Genomic DNA, 18,350 nt, shown 5'->3' on the forward strand with positions numbered 1-18,350 from the left:
GGCTCCTACTGGGCGGCAGACACACACGGTCCGGGTGCGGGAGTCCACAAGTCCCTGCCCTCCTGCAGGCTACTCTTCAGTGTAGGGAGATGGACAGTCAAAAAGCAAACACAGAAATAAAAGAGAGCATTCAATGGGGGTAAAGTGTCCTAAAAACAAAAGGGGGCCCAGGAGGCTGAGGGGGTACCTCTGTAAGGGGCAAGGTTGAGCTGAGACCAGACCAAAGGTGAAGGGAATCAGCTGGGCAAGATGCAGGGAAGACTGTCCATGAAAGAGGGAACAGCAGGTGCAAAGTTCCTGAGGTATACACAACCTATAGAAGGGAGGTGGGGATGGCCAGAGGGCACAGAGAGAGATGGGGGGGGGACACATTGAAGGAGGGAGAGAGAGGTGGGGGGTGACATGTGGTCTCATTTGGGATATGTGAAACCTGTAGGACTTGCTTGAGTTCAGAGGGGTAGGAAACAGAAGAACCCGAGGGACCTCTTAGATTCACGATAAAGAGAGGTGACAGAAAAAGAAGGGGGAATTCTGCCAAGTGGAGCTTGAGATGCCTGCTGGATGTTTCAGTGGGGACGTCAAGCTGGGCCGTCAGAGAGGTGGGCTCAGTGGAGGGTCAGGTGGGAGAGAGACACAAGGGAGAGAAACGTCTAGCATTGGGGGCGCGCGTCCTCGCTGCCTGGCTCCCCGGCACACGCAGGCAACCACGCCCTTTGCCATCTAAATTGTGTTTCAAACAGCTCCACAGGAATCTGGCCCAGGTCCCGCCTGGCTTTCGTTGATTCACTCAGCAAACGTGTGTCCTGCTGGGCCTGAGACTTGCTCTGGAGCTGGGGACGCCTGCTCTGGAGAAGCCAGCTCGCTTGAAGAGGAGATGGGAGAACGGATGGGTGAGGCCACAGGAAGAGAAGGGCGTGGGGCCAGGCTGCCTGGAGGCCAGGCTTGCTGGGCCATCACCTGACTGAGGACCTGAGCCAAGTCCATCTGCAGGGTTTCGGGGCCTCATCTGCTGGGCGAGACCATCCCCGAGTCCCCTCCGGTTCCCAAAGGGCTGAAATTATCTGGAGATTATCATCCAAGAGACAAATGAGGTAGGCAAAAAACAAAAAACAAAATGGAAAAATCCTTTTCCTTCAATTACGCTCCTTTTAAAACCTCAATTTTACCTAAATCTTGGCTGTAATCGCCTGAGGCCTGGGCAGTCCCTCCTAGACAAAGCAGTCTTTCAGTTAAATTCTGTGCTTTGCACCTCACAGCAAAGATGCCCGCACAGTGGGCCCCACCGTCTTCCCTCCACTCCCCCCACCCCGGCCCCACCTCGGAAGGTGCCTGCGAAAGCTCTTTTGTACTAAGTACAGTTTATTATAAGGTGTGGTCCCTCAGACACTACCCTCTCTATATTTTGACAGTATGACTTCCTGTAATATTACTGAGTATCTCCTGTCATCTCAGGAACAAGGCTGATACCTGGTTGCTGGGTTTCTTTTTTTTTTTCTGCTCTCGACAATACACTTTGACATTTAATGCGTCATCAAAAAGTTTCTGAGGTTTTGGGGCTAAAACTCTGAAAGTATTACTTCCTGTCCCAGCAGCCGCTCAGGTGCCCTGAGCAGCCCGGAGGCTTCTGAAGCAGGGCTGCTCTCAGCTCCACCAGAATGTCCCACAGATTTCGAAACGGGCCTCAACCCCTCCCTCCCCTCAGTGAACCCTCTCAAGAGCTGAGAAATGTGCTCCAGGCCAGAAACCAAGGGTGGCTGGTCCTTGTGCCAATCTCTGTCCCTTAGTCCTTGGGTCCTTAGGCAGGTCACTTAAGCTCTCTGCTACTGAGATGGGTAGAATCACTGAGCTAGGCAAAGTAATCTCCAAGGAATGTTCTAGCATCCAATTCCCTAGTTCTGCGGACTGACTGCAACTGCCCTCAAGGCCCACAAGGCAAGACCCACAGTAAAACTGGAAGTGAAACCACACACATTTTGCCCAAAGGTAAGAAGATTATTAGCTTGGTCTCCCCCAAAACCCTCCCCAAAGGCCTGGCACCTGGGGAATTTGCTAGACCTGCTCTGTGAAAGCAGAAATTTGCAGCCAGCAAGGCAGAAAAGCATGCCTCACTTTCGCAGCTCTCCACAGTGTGCGCGCTCTTGGGCAGAGCCAACGGGAGGCTCTGGGAAGCACAGATGAAAGCAGCAAAGCCCCGGTCACTGGGGGTGGCACGTGAGTCAACAACTGCCCACAGGAAGTGCTAGGGAGACCTGAGGGGGCACAGGTAGGGAGACCTGACTTATAAGGTGTGGTCCCTCAGACGCACTTAGCCTGAGTGATGAGGGGCAGCCAGGGAAGCCTTCCTGGAGGCACCGACACTTGAGCTGACTCGAGACTTTAGGAGCAAAGGGGCAGCTGGGCCTTCCAGGCAAAGGCAGCAGAAGTGCCAAGGCCACAGCCCCAAGACAGGGCCCACGGATCTGCTGGGGCCACAAAGCCCGTGGGTGGTGCTGTAAACCAGGCTGAGGCCTCCACCTCTTTCTCATGTTAGGCTTTGATCAGGGCAGGGGGACGAGCTGGAAGAGGGTTCATCTAGACCTAGGAAACGGGTCTCGGCAGGAGGAGAGATGGAGAGAGAACAGCACAGACCAGGGCCGGGAGCATGGGAATTCAAGGTGCACAGGAATGGTGGGTAATGCAGAGCCGGGGGCCCACAGGGGAGGGCAGGGAGGAGGGCTCTCCTGGGGCCGGACTCGGGCCCACAGGACACAAGCCCTGCCTGAGTGGGGCCCGGGCCATTGTGACCAGTCGGCCCAGGCCCCGCATCAGGCCTCGAAGGCCGAACCAAGGGACATGCAGTACAGTCAGCAGGCAACAGGGAGCCGAGCCTCTCCCTTATCTGAATCACCAATTTCCTGTCCACTGATGCACACAAAGTTTTCGAGAAAAGAGGGAGACTGGACCAGAAGCCATCCCATTGCTCTCAGCTCTCCACTGTTCGCGGGGAATGAACCGAGTCTCTCACGCCCTGTTACAACCAAGGCAGGGTCCTCTCGCTCCCCGATGCAGAGAGTTCATCAGAGGAGCTGACAGCTCTGTGTGAGGTGCTTTGAAGGTCTTAACTCATCTGATCCTCATAATAAGGTCAATATTACTCTTTTCCCACTCCAAGGATGAGACCACGAAGGAACTTAGCCAAAGTCACCCAATAGTAAGGGACAAGCCCAGCACAGGAGCCTGGAAGAAAGGACCAGAGGGCTCTCTGCTAACACAGGACAGGGTCCCACACGCAAGTGGCCAGCGTGCCATGAAGGGAAGTCAAGTGGCCATGTGAGGGCTCTCAGGATGGGAGCGGTCAAAGGAAAGGTGCTCTGGGGGTATAGCTCCCCTGAGGGGGCGACGCTGCCCACACGCACAGTACTTCTGGGGGCCCTGTGAGCACGGAGGTGAGAGGAGACGGACCCCCGAAATATCAGGAATCACAGGCTGGGAGCTCTCTCTCTCCTCCCCACAGTCGACCAGCAAGAAAGGCACAGTTTGGTGCCATGTCAGGGACGGGTGCTGTGACGCTGGCGGTGGGCGGACGGAGCTTCTCCCCCTCACCTGTGTCTTCCACCTCCACCTTCGGTTCTCAGCCCTGTGGCTGCTCTTCCTCAAGACGTCAGTCCTGCCTGGACCAGGCCAACCCAAAATTCTGTGCAGAAGTGGAGGCGGTCACTCAGGTGGAGCCCCTCAAGGTTACCTGACGACCCAAGGTTAGCTGATAAATTTGCAAGTGACAATGATATCTGCTCAAATCCAGGAAGACTGTAGTTGGAAAATGAAGGGTCTGAGATGAACAGAAAAAAAACAAATTCCAACTCAGCCTGGAAATGGAGAAGGAAAAAAAAGAGGGATTAAAGAGTGATTCGGTGACAACCATTAACAGTCTGTGCGGGACACTTCAAAATCTGTGACCTCGTCTGTCTTACAGATGAGGAACAGCTAAGAGCCATTTTCCTGGCCAGAGGAATGGCCAGAACGTGAAGCGGCTGCTGTCTGATTCCAAAGCCCCTGCCCCCCCTGCCACCCTGCCTTGTCCCTTCCCCAACATTTAATCATTTTCTGCCCCCAATCGTGGAGGCAGCTGCACCAGCACCTCTGCTTCCAGATCCACACAGAGGAGAAAGAGCCTAGAAAGAGCGCGCCAGGGACAGGAGTGCAGAGAGCAGCCCTGATCCCCACGCGCCGCTTCCTCCCCTTCTCCATCCTCATCCCTGGGCACCTGACCAGGACTTGGTCCTCCTTTAGAGGAGCGAGGAGCGAAGGACCAAGCAAAGCCAGCTTCCTTGCCTCGGTGTGGATAAGGAGAGGGGCAGTGCCCTCTCCTCTCTGTTTCCGAAGCCCGAGCCTCAGGCAAATCCAATTTCTTTTGACAGCAGCAGACAAAACGTATCCCCGCCTAGGACGTGCGTGGGGTGGCAGAGATGCAAGACCCCGAGAGGAAGCCAGACACACCACATAGAAAACCTAACTGTCTAGGAGACCAGCTTCCCCCAGGTCCCCTGGGGAGTCATTAAATTTCTGTGTCTTCATTTCCTCCAAGGTAAAAAAGGGGTAAGAATTCTGACCTACCTCACCAGAGCGCTGTAAGTAGGAGTAACTGATTAACACTAGCGAAGCACTTTTAAAGTAAAAAAGCACTTGGCCATAATTAACGTGGTTCCTGCTTTCATCTCCTGCAGCCTCATGAACAGAAGCGAGGTCCCACGTAGCTGCCGCTGGCAGCCAGTGCGCCCAGACAGCCGGCCCCGCGCGCAGGTATGGGGGCAGCTCTGTCAGGACCATCAAAGCTGTGACTTCTGGCCACTGGAGACTCTCTGAGCTGACAGTTCCAAATCCATTTGCATCCACCTAGCTTTCTAGAGGCTGAGGCATTTTTCAGGTACAGCAAACAACACAGGAATGTGAAGCTCTGAGCAGGGAGCACAGGGCAAGAAGGATTGGAGAGTCTCTGGGGCTGCTGCTGACTTGTCTTGAAAAATCAAAATGAACTTTTTTTTCTTCAAAGACTCTGCTTTCATTCATCATCATTATAAAAACAGTCAAGTCCTTGAGGTCTGCAGCTTGCAGGGAATGCATACAAAACGGGCTCTCTGTGAGAAACCCACACACAATAATGTGCTAAAACTCTCCTTGCAGGCAACAGGGGGTCTGGGTTTGGAGTCCAACCTTCACCTCCACTGGGTGAATTTTGCCAAATAGGATGCATTTATCCTTCCCCCGAAAGGCACCTCCCTTCTGAGAACATTCCTATCTGGGGAGGGACCTTAGATAAGACAGAGGTGTCTTTAATTATGCAAAGAGCCATACCTCCGAGGACTGTACCCTGTCAGCTGTGCCAGCTTCCAAAATTTCACCAAGGCAGAGGGTTCACCAATGCAGGACAGAGCCTGTTACAGATGGAAACTGGTTTTGCTAAACTGGCTTACTGGTGTAATACTGGGGGTCCCTGGAGTCAAAGGGCTCCTGGGGGCTGTGCTGAGAATCACCATGCATCATAGCGTTTCTTAGGAAAATAAGTTCTGGTGTCCAAGGATCTGGAATGCAAGCCATTCGTAAGACGGAAACTGTCCTGAAATATTAGACACTTTTCTCCCATTATTTCAGAGGTGAGGAATGTGGTTATCTTGAATTTCCTCTGGACAGACGGTGTTCCTTTTCTCCTGCACCCCCCACCTTCTTCCTCTTTTCCTTCCTCCTCGCCATTTTATTAGCTGATAAACCATCGCTGGGTCACACAGATGTCCCAGAAGGAAGTTAGGGATAAGCTTTACCAGAAAGGGGAGCTCTGGCGGGGGGTGGGGAATGGCTGGTGCCTGGTCCTGACTGGGGCGCAGGGTGGGCAGAGAGGCAGGAAAGAGCAGAGGCAGGGCGAAGCCCCAGGGCAACCTGGCATAAGCACCCCAAATCAGGGCCTCAGCAAGGAGCCTCCAGGAGAGAGAAGACGCAGAAGCAAGGAGCCCCTTCTGATCAAGACCGTGATCAGCTGTCCCTGGGGAGCCAGCCTGTTGCCGAGGCAGGAACTGAGCAGGACAGTGGCTTAGCCCAAGGGTGGACCCGCAGAGCGCACAGCAAGACCACTCAAGAGAGAGTTTGTATAAACCCTGCATTTGATGGTACCGATGAGGCCTCCCCTGTTCTTCAAGGGAGAATGAATTCCTTCCCCGAAGCACCTCCAGAGCCCCCTCTCAGGTCCTACGCTAAGGCTCCCAGGTGGTAGCTCTGGGGCAGGGGTGGAGGCGGGGAGTCAGGCAGGAACCCCTTGCCAGCCACGTCCAGATCCTTCCCTGCAAGCAAGGCGAAGGCCAGAAAGAGAAAGGGTGGGAGACACCTGTCTTCCTCCATGATTGCTTGCATGCAGTGCTGAGGGCAGAAACCACAATTTCAGCCCCCACAGCTGTGGCTACTGACCCCAGGCCATGCCGCCCTCAGGCACATCACCTGGAGGCCAGCTCTCTCCGGAGGCCTCCACAGAAGCATGAGTCATGTGCTTTTAAAAGAACCTTTTTTTTTGGTCTTCTCAGGTCTGCATCTGCAGCATATGGAGGTTCCCAGGCTAGGGGTCTAATCAGAGCTGTAGCCGCCGGCCTACGCCACAGTCACAGCAACTCAGGATCTGAGCCATGTCTGTGACCTACACCACAGCTCATGGCAAAGCCCAATGTTTAACCCACCGAGCAAGGCCAGAGATCGAACCCACATCCCCATGGATACAAGTTGGGTTCTTAACCTACTGAACCACAGTAGGAACTCCTAAAAGAACATTTGAAGATTAAAACAACAGAACACATACATGAAAGTATATGATACCTTATTATAAGGCTCCGTTTTAGGTCATTATTACAGTCTTGTGCAGGACAAGCTTCTGGGCAGGTGACCTAGGCAGCCACAGAGGACCCCACATTTGGTTTAATATTCTGCTGTCACCGTCTTGATATTCTTAATCATTTCAGAACAAAGAGCTCCATATCACAAACTGCATATTACAGGTCAACATCCCCATTTTAGAGATGAAGAGACTGAGGGTGAGGCAGACTAAACGGCTTCTCTAAGGTCACCCCGCTGGTGAGCTGCTAACTCCCAAACCAGTATCTGCTCTGATTTCTCGGTGCAACGTGCACATCGTGGGATGCCTGCCCAGCTCACGACCACAACTCTCCATAACTGCCCCCCGCCCTGCCCCCGCTTCCATGACAAGCCCCTCAGGCCTGTTTACACCACCTGAGACCACCATCGCCAACCGCAGCGGATGCCCAAGCTAGCCCATCACACTATCTCTCCCAGAAACCTGGAATGGTACCTAAAGGGACAGCAGATGGGGCCAGAACAGTGGCTGGCACAGAGAAATGGTGGGTGCAGGCATAGGAAGACCCAGGAAACAAGCTGCCTCTCCCACTCCTCCCTCCCCACACCCCAAATGTGTGACTCCCAGACAGAGACACACAGGAAGGGCTCGGGTGCTACCACATGGCCTGGGGACAATAACCCAGAAATCTCAGGGAAACTGCCCTATGTGACCTTACCTACAGCTGAAAACCTGCCAGACCTGCTGGTCATGGGAGTTACGGGAGGATGGTAAATACTGCTTGGCAACATTTCCTCTTCATGCTGCTACTGTTGCTTAAAATATATAAACAAGTATGGCGCCTGTCACGTGCCAGGTCCTCTTGTAAGTGTTTTACACACATCAACCCATTTAATCCTCCTACCAACCATATGAGATAGGTACTATCATCACCCCCATTGTACAGGTAAAGAAACTGAGGCACAGAGAGGTTATCTAACCTGCCCAAAGTCAAGTTAGATAACCAAGATTTGAACTAGACAGTCTGGCTACAGAGTCTAGGTTCTTAAGCTGCCTCTCAGAAGCATGATTCCGGCCAGTCTGAAATAAGCACCATGTTTAAGTTTCGTTTTACCTTTTCAGAATGCAGTATCTCCCAAGTCTTGACTGCTTGGAACCAATAGGGCCTGAGAGCAGTCAAACAGGATCTTACAAAGACTGTACACAAAAGGGTGACTACTCAGCCCCTCAGAGTTTCCCTCGTACACACTCACACTCACACTCACACCTAGAGGATTTGTTCCCTACGTTCCAAGCACACCATAAATTAGAAGGAAACGAATGACTACTGCGAGCCAGTATGCTGACAGCATCAAGAAAATAGTACTCTGAACCTGGCAGTCAGAGACAGAAAAGCCTTAAAAGCAATCAGAAACTTACAAAGCATGGCAGCTCAGATTTATGTAATAACATTCCAGCAGCCCTAGATTCTGACCCTCCATCCCAACTTCTTCTCATACAAATACCTTTTTCTCAGGGTTGAAGCTGTTTCCTGTGAGGTTATCTATGATTTGCTGATGAAGGCACTCTGCTTCCAGGAACAGCTGAAATTATTTTGCTATATTCACTATACTATGTTTAAGAAGGCAGAGCGCTACATAGAATATTTTTTAATGACATATGTACAATGGTTTACTAATTTTGTGTGTGTGTGTGTGTGTGTGCGTGCGTGCGTGCGTGCGTGCCTGCGTGTGTGTGTGTGTGTGTGTTTGTGTGCTTTTTAGGGTCGCACATGCAGTATATGGAAGTTCTCGGGCTAGGACTCAGATCTGAGCTGCAGCTGCTGGCCTACCCCACAGCCATGGCAATGCCGGATCCTTAACCCACTGAGCGAGCCCAGGGAATCAGACATTTTTATTTCTCGGTGGGTGGGTGGGTTAGTCTGGGGAAAGTGCACCGTATGGCAGTTTTTAAAATTCTGTTTGGCCCGTGAACAGGGTCATGGGCTCTCTAGTTCATCACGGTCACACCATCCCTTTCTTCAAGTGAATTTTCACTTGAAGATAATACTAGACTCACATGCTTAACCTCTAGAATATACAAGCAATTTATACAACTCAACAGCAAAAAAGCCAACAACCCAATGGAAAAATGGGCAAAAAACCTGAATAGACATTTTTCCAAGGAAGATGTACAGATGGCCAACAAGCACATGAAAAAATGCTCAACATCCCTGATTATCAGAGAAATGCAAATCAAAACTACCACAAGATACCACCCCAAACCAGTCAGAATGGCCATCATTAGTAAGTCCACAAATAACAAGTGCTGGATTGGGTGTGGAGAAAAGGGAACCCTCCTGCACTGTTGGTGGGAATGTAAACTGGTACAGCCATTATGGAGATCAGAATGGACATACCTTGGGAATCTATACATATCCCACTCTTGGGCATCTATCCAGACAAAACGTTCCTTAAAGACACATGCACCCGCATGTTCACTGCAGCACTATTCACAATTGCCAAGACATGGAAACAACCCAAATGTCCATTGACAGATAATTGGATTAGGAAGATGTGGTGTATATATACAATGGAATACTACTCAGCCATAAAAAAGAACAACATAATGCCATTTACAGCAACATGGATGGAACTAGAGACTCTCATCCTGAGTGAAGTAGGTCAGAAAGAGAAAGACAAATACCATGTGTATCTGGAATCTAACATTCTGCACAAAGGAACCTTTCCACAGAAAAGAAAATCATGGACTTGCAGAATAGACTTATGGTTGCCAAGGGGGGGAGTGGGGTGGTTGGGGAGCTTGGGATTAATAAATACAAACTATTGCCTTTGGAATGGATTAGCAATGAGATCCTGGTGTGTAGCACTGGGAACTATGTCTAGTCACTTATAATGGAGCAAGATAATGTGTGAAAACAGAATGTGTACATGTATGTGTAACAGGGTCACCATCTGTACAGTAAAAAAAAAATTGTATTGGGGAAATAACTATTAAAATGATGATGATGATAATAATAATAATAATAAATACTAGACTCACATGCAACTGCAAGAAATCATGCAGAGAGATGCCCTGTTCCTTGTCCACTGTTTCCCTGAGGGGTAACATCTTGCAGAACTCTGGTACCACATCTCAACCAGGAGGTTGACAGTGATGTAGTCCAGATACTGACAGTTCAACCACCAGGAGGATCCCTCAGGAGCGCCACCTCCACCCCAACCCTAGCCCCATCTCTGACCCCCTGGTAAAGGCTCCTCGGTTCTCCATTTCTATAATTTTGTCATTTCAGGAATGTGATACGCATGACATACATGTAGGATTGGGCGTTTCTGCTCAACCTAATGCCCTGGAGTTTTATCCGGAGTTGCCGGGGGTATCAGCACTTGCTTTCCTTCCACCGCGGAGTAGTGGTCCACAGCACGGATGAAAGAGTAGTCACTCGAGGACAGCATCGCCGTTCTTGTTTCCTACATCCATGGACTGTGTAGTTTGGATCTGCTCATCTACTGGCAGCGATACCCTCCTCTCTCCTCCACAATGCATTTTCCTTTAATTCTTTACATGTCCTTTCCTTAAATTCCGAAATCCTCGTGTACATGACAGGCCTCGGCCCCAGGAGCATACGAACTTGTGATCTCTGGCTTAGAGTCTTATCTGGGATCTGGAACTTAGATATCCAAAATAATTAACTTCCTCTCAACTCTGTCCACCCAGTCTGTGGATGATACAGGTCACAATCTTAATCCCAGGGAGGAAAGGTTCCCCAGGACAAAGCTTCCTACCAGCTGGCCTGGGCTCAGGAAATGCAACCTTGGAGCCCGTATAACCAGGGCAGTAGATGTGAACCACAAGGATCAGCCTAGAAAGGACTCCAAGACAAATCCGGAATTCTTTAGAGATCATCCCTGCTTTGCTTTAGCGCCTTCTGATAGCTCCTCCTGGGAGCATAGATAAGAAGGGTTAAATCCGTTCAGAACTCTCAAATTCCTTATCTTGTGCCCTCCTACCTGTCACTGAGCCCTTAAGACTTTAGCATGTTCCCGTATCAAGCACTCTTTCCCAGTTCATTTCCACTTCTTCCTCTGGCTGACTTCTATGGCGTATCATCATTACTTTTAAATCGCTCATTTGAATATGGTAGAAATTCTACTCCCTCTAAGACACTTCACAGCCTGAACAGTTTCATACAGTATACTTCATTCAGGAAGTATCTCTGGAGCAGCCATTCTGTGCCCTGACTTCATTTAATGATTCTACATGCTTTCATACCCTGAAATAAATTATTTCAGCCACTAACAGAGATGTAATTAGAGTCCTCCAGAAAAGAGCCATCGTGTTGGGCCTTTCCCCAGCATCTTACTCCTAGCAGGTGCTGTACAATGTTCTGACCTGAATTCCCTTGTTAGGACATCTGTAGTTTGGATCAACCTATCACCTCCTGGCAGCAATAACCTCCTCTTTTCTTCCAGGACACATTTTCCTTTAATTCTTTACACTTCTTTCCTTGAATTCTGAAGCCTGGATGACTGCCAGCACCACCCTGAATGACAGCTGCCATCAGTGTCGCTCACTGGTTATTTCTTGACATCCACTGAGGACCTGTCCGAGGGCCAAACACTAGGAATTACAGCAAGAACAGCTATTTTGTTTGTCCCCACAACACAGGTACGTAGGGTGAGCAGGACTGCAAGGTAAGGAGAGCTTCTTGTTTGACAGATGCGGCCCCTGAGATGACGTGACATTCTCGAAAATCCCAGAGTTGATGAGTAACAGAGCAGGATTCAAATTCAAGTCTGCCTGATGTCAAAGCCCGTTCTCTAGGGACTTGGCCAGACTGCTCTCCAGACCTCAGACTCCCACAGAAGACCTTCCCCCACCTCACGGATAAGACAGCTTCTTACCACAGCTCTTTCGAGAAAAGAAGACTCCACTTTGGCTCCTTCCCCTCAGAGCCCTCCCTTCGGTTCTCATGCTTGATGTTTAAGGTCCTTGGGGATGCGCTTTGGGTTAAGGCCTGGGGGGCTGGGGGAAGCGGAGTGGACGGAGACATTGAACTTTAATGCTCCAGAACCCAAGCCTCTGCTGAGCCACGGGGAGGGAGCAGTGCCCCAGATTAAGTCGAGGCGGCTGATCCTCTGTACTCTGTGATGATCAGTCGCTGGATGCAGGCTGCCCCAAGGAGTGGGCATGACCTTGGCCCCGCAAATCCCAGAGAGGGACTCAGCAGAGAGCCGTCAGGCGCCATCCGTCCTGGCGGCTGGGGAACGACTGCTCTCCGGGTAGGGCCCCCAGCATCCGTCACAGACTCCTTTCCAAATCTCTCCCATCTCTTAGCAGGTGTCTGGATTCAGTCTGAGGACAAAGCCAAGCCAGTTTTGCACATTTTCCCTACACTCCTCTTTCAAAGTTCTCTGTCCTTTTTTAAAAAATTTATTCTTTCCTCTTTTCCATAAAGGTAGCACACTTTCTCTCCACCATCGGCTCAGCTCTCCTGAGAAAAAAACTCAGGAGATAGACTCCCTGGCTCTTCAGCTCCCAGCCTCTGGAAGGCACAGGGTCCTGGGCTGACCGGAGCGCTGGGGTGAGCCTCTGCCACTCTGCCCCTGTGGCCCCTTCCCTGAAACCCCTGCATTCCTGGCCAGCCCTCCTCTCCACACCAGCACCCTACCTTGCCCAGCTGCTCACTTGGGCTCTGGCCAATCTCCTACCCACCCCCATCCAGTCTTCTCACACCCAACCTGCTCACCTCCTGCTGCCCTAGCGAGCTTTCTAGATGCAGACCTACCATGTAACTGCTCTGCCCAACTTTTCCAGGATTAAGTGTTCAGTTCTTTACCCTCATATCCAAGACCACGTGGTTGGGCTGATCTTAGACACACACACACACACACACACACACACACACACACACATTCTGATGATACTGAACCGACTGTGGCTTCTCCTCAGCCACCACATCCCTTGCATCTCCAAGCCTTTTCATACTCTGTTCCTTCTGCCTGGAATGGCTTATCCTTCCTACACCAGGCACATTACTTCAGGATACAATGAAGGTGCTCCTTCCTCCAGGAAACCTTCTCTAGCACCCAGAGCTGGGCTCTGGCGACCACCCTCACCCTCAGCGCCAGCTCCCACCCACTCAGATCCACCTCTACCATCATCCCCCCACCCCGGACTCCAAACTTATCTGCCATCCCTGGCCCAAGAGACCCCACAAGCGATAGAATCTTTCCTTTTCTGGCGCCCTCATATGCGGCCCAGAGTAGGAAGTCAAGATAAGCTTGTTGAACGGAACCCACGAGCCCCGCTCCTGGGCATCCACACCAGCTATTTCCTTCATTGCCTACAACCCCCGCCTCCTTGCCCTTCATGGCACCAGCTTGCCCCAGACGTCCTCATCTTCTCTATTTTTACAAAGCGATTATCAAGCATAGCTGGGCTCCATGTTAAGCAAAGGGGTGTTAGGAAAAATCTGTATTGTAAAAGAAGATCTGGAGTGATTATCTCTCTTTATAAAAGGCTGCTAGCTTAGATCTCTTTACCTAGGAAGCCCCAAGTATCTGTACAAATACATGACAGAGTGCTGATCTTCCAACCATGAGTGCCGATTACCTTGGGTTCTTTGTATTTTTATATATTGTTTGAATTTTACATAAGGACCATGCTTCATCACTTAAGAAAACACAAATCCACGTCTATTGTAAGAGAAACAAGAAAAAACCTGTAGGCCTTCCTTCTTAAAAAGATTTTTAAAAATAGAGTTATGAAAAAATAACGCCCCAAGTCTCTTAATCTCTAGGCTCACTAGCAAGAATAAATTACATATTTGTAGGACTTTATGCCCAAATGCATTTTACTTTATTTATTTATTTTTTTGCTTTTCTTTTTTTTTTTATGGCCACACCCACGGCATATGGAGGTTCTCAGGCTAGGGGTCGAATCAGAGCTACGACTGCTGGCCTACGCCACAGCCACAGCAGTGCAGGATCTGAGTCACATCTGCAACCTACACCACAGCTCACGGCAACACCGGATCCTTAACCCACTGAGCAAGGCCAGGGATCGAACCCACAGCCTCATGGTTCCTCGTCGGATTCATTTCTGCTGCACCACAACAGACACTCCCCAAATGCATTTTAAATCATTCACTTTGAAAACCATTTGTTTCTTGTTAGTTTCCAGAGTCCGGTGTTTTAGAAATGGTGTTTGCTATCGGGGCACTATTGTGACTTTACAGATGCAGACCCAGTAGCATGGAGCAGGTTCACAGCCAAGGAGCCTTAAGTCCCAATGCACACTGTGAACTAACTCTTGGCAAGTCAGTGGAGTTTCCTGAGCCTCTACTACTTTCAGTGGAAAACGGGACAATCTCCGCACCATCCACTTCATAGCGCGCTGTCCAATAGAAAGAAGACAATGAGATAACACACATACGCCTGCTTCAAAAAGGAAAAGGCTGAAGACACCATGATGATAAATGGCAGCAGGTTATGACTAATAATAATAATTCGACAATAGCCACTGCCCCATCCCCTGGAGACCCTGCCCTGTTCCCCTTGGGGACCAGCCGTCTTGGTCTCCACATTAAACACCATGACATCCTTACCAGGTGGTGGCAAACTGTCTGATCGCCGTGAGTTTTCAGCATGATAGACGTCAAGTATCTTGGATTTAACCACACAGCTTGTGAGTGAAGGTGATCAGGCCAGAACTGGAGTCTTCGCATCAGAACTGTTTGGCCCACTGGACAGTACTCTTTCTTTTCTATTCTTTTTTTCAGTGGCTAAAAAAAAGCGGGGGAGGGAGAGAAAAAATGTCTATCAATGACAAAGCAAACACCATTTTCAGATACACCTCAGGACCTGGCAGCACATACACCATTAAAAGAAGGCTGGATTCCCAATTTAGCTTTTTGTTTTAAATCTCTGAGGTCCATCCTCGAGAGCAACAACAGCGTCTTTGTCTGAAGGGACGGAACTCTGGTTTATTTGTATAGCTTGATATTTATATTGAGGTGAGGACGGGAGTAGAGAGTAGCCAAGGTTCACTAGAATGAAATCAGTAAAGCAAGAGCTTACACCTTAGAGCCTGAAACACACGGGAACTTTTCCCAGCGTGGCTACAAAGTCACCAAGTGAACATAGACTAGTTCCTTATCCTGTCCCTGTCTCAGTCTCATTTATGAAACGGAGCTGAGGGCACCTGACTCATAAAGTGGAGATGACTTAATTAGGCAATGAATGCAGGACACAGAATAGAGAGCCTGGGGCCCAGTGAACACTTGGAACATTAGCTGTCTCCATCTCCATCATCTTCATCTTTATTATCTTCATCACCATCTTCATTATCATCCTCATCTTCATCATCTTCTTCATCTTCACCATCATCAGCATCATCGCCGTCACCACCACCACCACCATCACTAGGTATCAGCAACCACAAATTTCTGACCACTTGGCGCATCCAAGGCACTGAAGGAGATATTTCAAGCTCTCTTTAAAAAGGAGGGAGTTCCCGTCGTGGCTCAGTGGTTAACACATCCGACTAGGAACCATGAGGTTTTGGGTTCGATCCCTGGCCTCGCTCAGAGGGTTAAGGATCCGGCATTGCCGTGAGCTGTGGTGTAGGTTGCAGACTCCGCTCAGATCCTGCGTTGCTGTGGCTCTGGCGTAGGCTGGTGGCTACAGCTCCGATTCGACCCCTAGCCTGGGAAACTCCATACGCCACGGGTGTGGCCCTAGAAAAGACAAAAAAAAAAAAAAAAAAAAAAGCATGTCTGAGGGACTTAAAGGGTTATTTATCAAATATGACAACGAATTTAAATATGTTCAAGAAACAACTACTGCTATCATCACTTTTGTGAACTACAAAACAAATTGTATCTCATAAGCATTAACTTTTAACTATATAAATAACCAAACTAACTAGTTTAAAATGCAGGTAAGAGCAAAGAAGAGTCCATTTGCCTGGATATTTGTTAGCTGGGTGCTCTTGGGCTGAGTTAGCTATTTCTTAGGAGTTGCGCCACAAACCTATTGAATGAGAGGCTTAGAACTACAGAAATCTTACTTCTGCTCCTTTAATTTCTTTTTCTTTCTTTCTTCTTCTTCCTTTTTTTTTTTTTTTTTTTATCTTTTTAGGGCCGAATCCACAGCATATGGAGGTTCCTAGGCTAGGAGTAGAATCAGAGCTGTAGCTGCCGGCCTACACCACAGCATAGCAACGTCAAGGCCAGATTCAAGCTATGTCTGAGACCTACACCACAGCTCACAGCAACGCCAGAGCCTTAGCCCACTGAGCTAGTCCAGGGATCGAACCTTCGTCCTCATGGATACTAGTCAGATTTATTTCTGCTAAGCCGTGAATGGAACTTCCTGCTTCTTTAATTTCAAAGTTTATGGAGGCAATGCTATAGCTAAATGGTGGTCTTTGTCCCCATCGACTATAACTTTTTTTTTTTTTTAGGGCTGCACCTGCAGCATATGGAAGTTCCAAGGCTAAGAGTTGAATCGGAGCTGTAGCTGCTGGCCTACACCACAGCCACAACAACGGAGGATCCAAGCATCATATTCGACCTATACCACAGCTCACGGTAACACCAGATCCCCAACCCACCGAGAGAGTCCAGGGGTTGAACCCATATCCTCATGGATCCTAGTCGGATTCATTTTCGCTATGCCACAACGGGAACTCTGACTCTAATTTTTTAATGGAACTTTTTTTTTTGTCTTTTTGCCTTTTCTTGGGCCGCTCCCTCGGCATATGGAGGTTCCCAGGCTAGGGGTCTAATCAGAGCTGTAGCCACTGGCCTACGCCAGAGCCACAGCAATGCCAGATCCGAGCCATGTCTGCGACCTACACCACAGCTCATGGCAATGCTGGGTCCTTAACCCATTGAGCAAGGCCAGGGATCGAACCCACAACCCATGGTTCCTAGTCAGATTCATTAACTACTGCGCCATGATGGGAACTCCTTAATGGAACTTTTATTCACTTCCCTGGTCCTTTGTTTTAGGACATGCCTCCCTTTTCCCCAAACACGAAGTCACATCAGCTCGCTCTGCTGACCCCCGTACAGAACAGTCCATACCTCATAATGTAAGAATGTCCCACCCTGTTGCTACAAGCCATTAAATTTTAAAGCACAGGACAGCATTCGTGTTTTCAGCTTTGGAAGAAGATAAAGCACTGACTTCATGGCCATTTGTCTCAGAATTTACTCACATTACAGCCCTGAAAACATTCTACTGTTTTGGCCCAACTGGCTTTCTTGAGGGAGGAGCATATCCTCCTAGAGCAGAACCAGTGTATCCGTTCTCAGGGTTATCCGAAGTACACTCTGGCTTTGGCGAAATCCCCAACAGCTGGTGCTCTGGGTCCCAGATTAAGCGCCCTTACTGTGTCAGCCATCCTCAGCATCCCAGCAGCAGTGGACCAATTTGGAAGGAGCCACTGGAGAGCTTTGTACTTAATAGATAGCTACACGATTAGTAACAGAGTCGTGACTTCTACTGAATGTTCAAAGTACTTCTGCTCAACGAGGGACCATGAGGCAGCCGGCCTCAATGTGCTGAAAGGCAGAGTGAAGGGAAAATAGATTTGTTATGAAACAGAAGCTCTTGGAGCCCAAAATTAACTTACTCCAAACATCCATCCTTACGCCTAGTCATTCACACAATTCAGCCAACACCAGCTTCCAAAGAACTAACAAGTAGCTGCCAGTCCCCGCTAGGTCATTCTTTGTCAGAACGGAACTCTAGAAGCCTCCTCTTAAATCTGCAAAACCCTTAAGGAAAGGGGCCCCGTCTTTTGCCTCTTTACCTTCCCATTCTGAACGAAATGGCTTCCCAAGAGCAAGCTCACCACAGATACTTGTGAAGCGAGTTGAGTAAAAGTAAGCCTCTTACTCCAGAGTTTGGTGTTCTAAGGAATCCCCGAGCTTTTGAGGAACGGTGGTGTGACCTACCAGCGCCAGTCATATCATGACTAGAGATGAATATTCAGCTCCACCCTCATCCTGCCCAGGCCCCATTGTTTCCCTAAACTAGAAGTCAAGTACTTGGGATGCAGGCTTTCTGGAACACAGCTCCCTGGAATTCCCAGCATATGTTGACTCTATGAGTAATAATTTCAGACATTGGCTACCACTATCTGCCATCAGATAATATCCCTTTCCTCCCACTAGCCAACTGGATCATGAACCCGAAATACCCTTGGAAGGATGTTTTCATTTCAGTTCGACATCTGGCTGCAGCCTCAGGCAGGCAGGAGGCAGGAGGCAAAGGTCACCACACACCCCTCCCCGTTCTGGAAGGTGAAGCACAGACCTCTCGTCGTCAGGGCCGTGCCAGCCCACATCCACCCATCGAACACCACTCGCTTCACTCATGGGCCAACTTCCTCCAAACTCTATTATTTGGAGGTTCTTGGCTCTCTCTTGTTCCTGGGGGGTGGCCTAAGTGGGTGGCTGTCTTCCACATGTCACAAAGCTGTGTTTCATTTTCTGCTGTCTGCCATCCCT

At 49.5% G+C, this 18,350-nt stretch overlaps 1 protein-coding gene across 2 annotated transcripts in view; it reads right to left on the reverse strand.

Moving 5' to 3' along the window:
* Positions 1 to 18,350, reverse strand: part of FOXO1 (forkhead box O1) — a 689,450-nt gene that overhangs the window by 535,912 nt on the left and 135,188 nt on the right. For both annotated transcript variants that reach the window (XR_014818871.1, XR_014818872.1), the window contains exon 2: positions 14,436 to 14,612. The gene's annotated coding sequence lies outside the window, so the exon portion shown is untranslated. The remainder of the gene's footprint in view (positions 1 to 14,435; positions 14,613 to 18,350) is intronic.

This window comes from Sus scrofa, chromosome 11 (genome assembly GCF_054392235.1).
Source record: "Sus scrofa isolate SSC_HxYL_T2T_F1_AM1 chromosome 11, Sscrofa_HxYL_maternal_Yorkshire_Landrace_v2.0, whole genome shotgun sequence".
Lineage (NCBI taxonomy): Eukaryota > Metazoa > Chordata > Mammalia > Artiodactyla > Suidae > Sus > Sus scrofa.